The sequence below is a fragment of the Sinocyclocheilus grahami genome, unplaced genomic scaffold, assembly GCF_001515645.1.
Source record: "Sinocyclocheilus grahami isolate Dianchi unplaced genomic scaffold, SAMN03320097.WGS_v1.1 scaffold1552.1, whole genome shotgun sequence".
Taxonomy (NCBI): domain Eukaryota; kingdom Metazoa; phylum Chordata; class Actinopteri; order Cypriniformes; family Cyprinidae; genus Sinocyclocheilus; species Sinocyclocheilus grahami.
In genome coordinates, this window is record NW_015506731.1 from 21676 (window position 1) to 25217 (window position 3542).

Sequence of the window (3542 nt, forward strand, 5' to 3'; positions counted from 1 at the left end):
AAAAAAAAATAACTTAAATGATTTTAGCAAATGGCTGCAATATAACAAAGAGTGAAAAATTTAAGGGGGTCTGAATACTTTCCGTACCCACTGTATATATATATATATATATATATGTATATATGATTTAAATACATCTTTTGGCTAAACTGATTTAATTAATGGATTCAAAACAATGAAAAACATAATACCATTTATTGTGATGATATATAAATCATGTTATGTTTATCATATCCATTAATTTTCTAATATTATGGATAATGCCAGTGCAGTTGCCTCAGCAGACACAGGTGACACAGATGATGAACACAGATTATAGTTCAATATCTACAAACACTAAAAACAGCACACCGCTAGATCCAGAGCGGGGAGCTGACGCAAACAAGCATTCCTTTTTCTTAATTCTTTTTAAGAAACTCAAATGGCTCATTTAAATAGTTTTCTTGCAAAAGTCGGGAACTTTCTTTAGTCAGCCATGAGAAAAAAAAACAGCGTGCATATGAAGCATGGGGAATACGAGTTGCTTTCATCTTGAGGCTGAAATTGGAAAATGTTGCTGATACACAAGCAAATCAAAGCAACTTAGCAACTTACATGCAATCCTCCAGTTACCTGCAAACAGAGCAAGTGTATTACAGATAGAGCGATGCAAGATTTAGCTATTGATTGTGATGAGGGAAATAAATTCTTGCAAAGTGTGCTGTGTTTCAACAATGCCTTGGGAAAAAAGAATCGCTATCTCAAAGACCTCAGTGCTGGAGAGATATAAATAGCATAAACAGATGCTGCCTAAAGAACACTACATCACTCGATAGAAAAGATTACATCAGATTGCAAGAGCCTCGAATACAGGGTCTGTACCAGCTGTGACTCATGACTGAACCTTTATTGCTTCAGTTCAAGAGCAGAAATGTGCATAATAAGTTGCTTAAAGGGTTCTTGAAATTGAAAAAGACAAAAGGAGTATTGAAAGACAAAAAAGCACTATTTAAAAGTAAACGTGTATTCCTATAACAATAAATCCATATTCAATACACTCTAGAGTTCAAAAGTAGCTTTATTCGCCAAGTGTGTGCAAACACTCAAGGAATTTGTTGTGGTTTTTAAGGAGCTCTTGGTACATAAATACATGCATACATTCATTCATAAAGTTTGGAGTTGGTAAAATTTTTAAAGATATTTTTAGTCTTTTATGCTCACCATAGCTGTGTTTATTTCATCAAAGATATAGTAAAAACAGTAACGCTGTTTTCTATTTTTATACATTTTAACATTTATTCCTGTGATGCAAAGCTGAATTTTCAGCATCATTACTCCAGACTTCAGTGTCACATGATTCTTCAGAAATAATTCCAATATGCTGATTTGCTGCTCGAGAAACATTTATTATTATTATCAATGTTGAAGACATATTTCACAATATATATATATATATATATATATATATATATATATATATATATATATATATATATATATATATACTGTATATATATTAGTGCTGTCAATCGATTAAATTTTTTTTCAGAAATTAATCATGATTAATCCCACCTAACATTAAAGTTTTAAAGTAAATATACTTTTATATTGCAATAAATAATTTCACATACAATCTTCAAATTACTGTAGAAACAACAAAGACATACAAAAAATTATATTTGTTTAGTGGCATCTTTATGACTGAAGGCGAGTATCACTGATACCAATACTACTGATGTCTTTATGAAATTTTTTTTCCTAAAATTTAACCATTGACTAGCCATTCAATTTCAACATTTATTAGACTTACTGTAAATATAACAGCTTAAAAATAACAACTGGCTCATCGCATAAACCCATTATAATAAATGCCATATTTAAGTGGCTCATCACATAAACCCATTATAATAAATGCCATATTTAGCTATCTGTGCCCTTCAGCAAGTAGGAAATATACAGAAATTGAATAAAGTGATCAAACACTAAATTCTAAATTAAATATAGATTAATCCGTGAAGCTCTTTTTTTCTTTTGTTCTTTGAAAACAGACATCACAGCAGCTGGGTTATTTGGTTATTTTGGCTGCTTTAAGAGCTGCCACTGCTGAACATGACACAGTTCCCCTTCGGGAACTCGAGCTGCGTCGGAAAACGCTAGGGGAATGCCTTCAGCGATACCAAGCTCTGAATCATATGTGTAATCAGTCGAACGATGGGCGAGACGTCCGCGGCGGGTGACGTCATGACCAGGAAGCTTTAAAAGCACGTGAGGTGCCGCCGGCGCTAGCTTTCTGTCATTCAGCGAAGCTCTCTGTGTGTGTCGGTCACGATTTATGTTCTGTGAGTCTTATTTATTGTTGTCTGTCCAAAGTACACAAGCATCCAATATAAGCTCCAGCAGAGAAAGAAAAGAAATGTCTAAGACAAAAAAGGGCGAAAGTAGATCGCGCCACAGACTGTGTGTTCCTCCCTGCCCACGCTACATCATGAGCGGGGATACACACAGTTTGTGCGTGGTCTGCTTGGGAGCGGAGCACGCAGCGTCAGCTCTCGAGAGGGCTGACTGTCCGCATTGTGAGCAGTTGCCACTGCGCTTGCTTTGCTCCCGGAAGACTCTCTTTGAGGAGGGAGCCTTCACCAGCGTTCCTCACGGTGCTGGCCCCGCTTCCGCTGCTTCGCTCCCGGAAGGCTCTCTTTGAGGAGGGAGCCTTCACCAGCATTCCTCATGGTGCTGGCAGCCAGCTGCACTCGTGGCGTAGCTGGATCTGGTGGAGGGAATGGAGGCGGGCGAGTCCCTATCTTCTTCCTCACCTGCCAGATCCGCTGCCCGCTCGCTGGGATCGGAAGCCCGTTCTGCGGTTACTTCCCCCCGGAGAACGGGCTCGGCGCTTCTCCTATCTTCCTCCGAGGAGGTTGATGTGGAGAGCGTCGAAGATTCGCCCCCTCAATCCCCACAATATGAGGAGCTAATGGAGGTAGTTACTCGTGCGGTTGCCAAATTGAACATCGAATGGCCCGCAGAGAAACAGACTGAGCCGCAGAGAAGCAAACTCGATGAACGCTTTCTGCGGGCCAGGTCGCTACCTCCGCGCCGGAGTCTGCCGTTTTTTCCCGATCTCCACACCGAGGTGTCGAGATCGTGGAAGAAACCATTCTCGGCCCGCTTATTCATCCCTGCCTTCGATTATTATGGAAATGTGGCGGGGTTGAGTGAATGCGGTTACAGAGCGATGCCCCGGTTAGAGCAGACGCTTGCGAGCTATCTGTCACCTGGTGCGGCGTCGTTTCTGAAGGCTCCAGTCTTGCCCTCCAAGCCGCTGCGAACCACCTCAGCGCTGGTGGGCAAGGGGTACTCGGCAGCAGGTCAGGCTGGTGCATGTCTGCACACTATGTCAGTGTTACAGGCGTACCAGGCCGACTTGCTAAAAGAGCTAGATGAAGGCGAGCAAGTCAAAGCAGATGAAAACATTTTAGAACTGAGGAGAACCGCTGATCTAGCCCTTCGCGCCACCAAGGAGACCGCCCGTGCTATTGGGCGGTCCATGGCAGCTCTGGGGGCGGCGG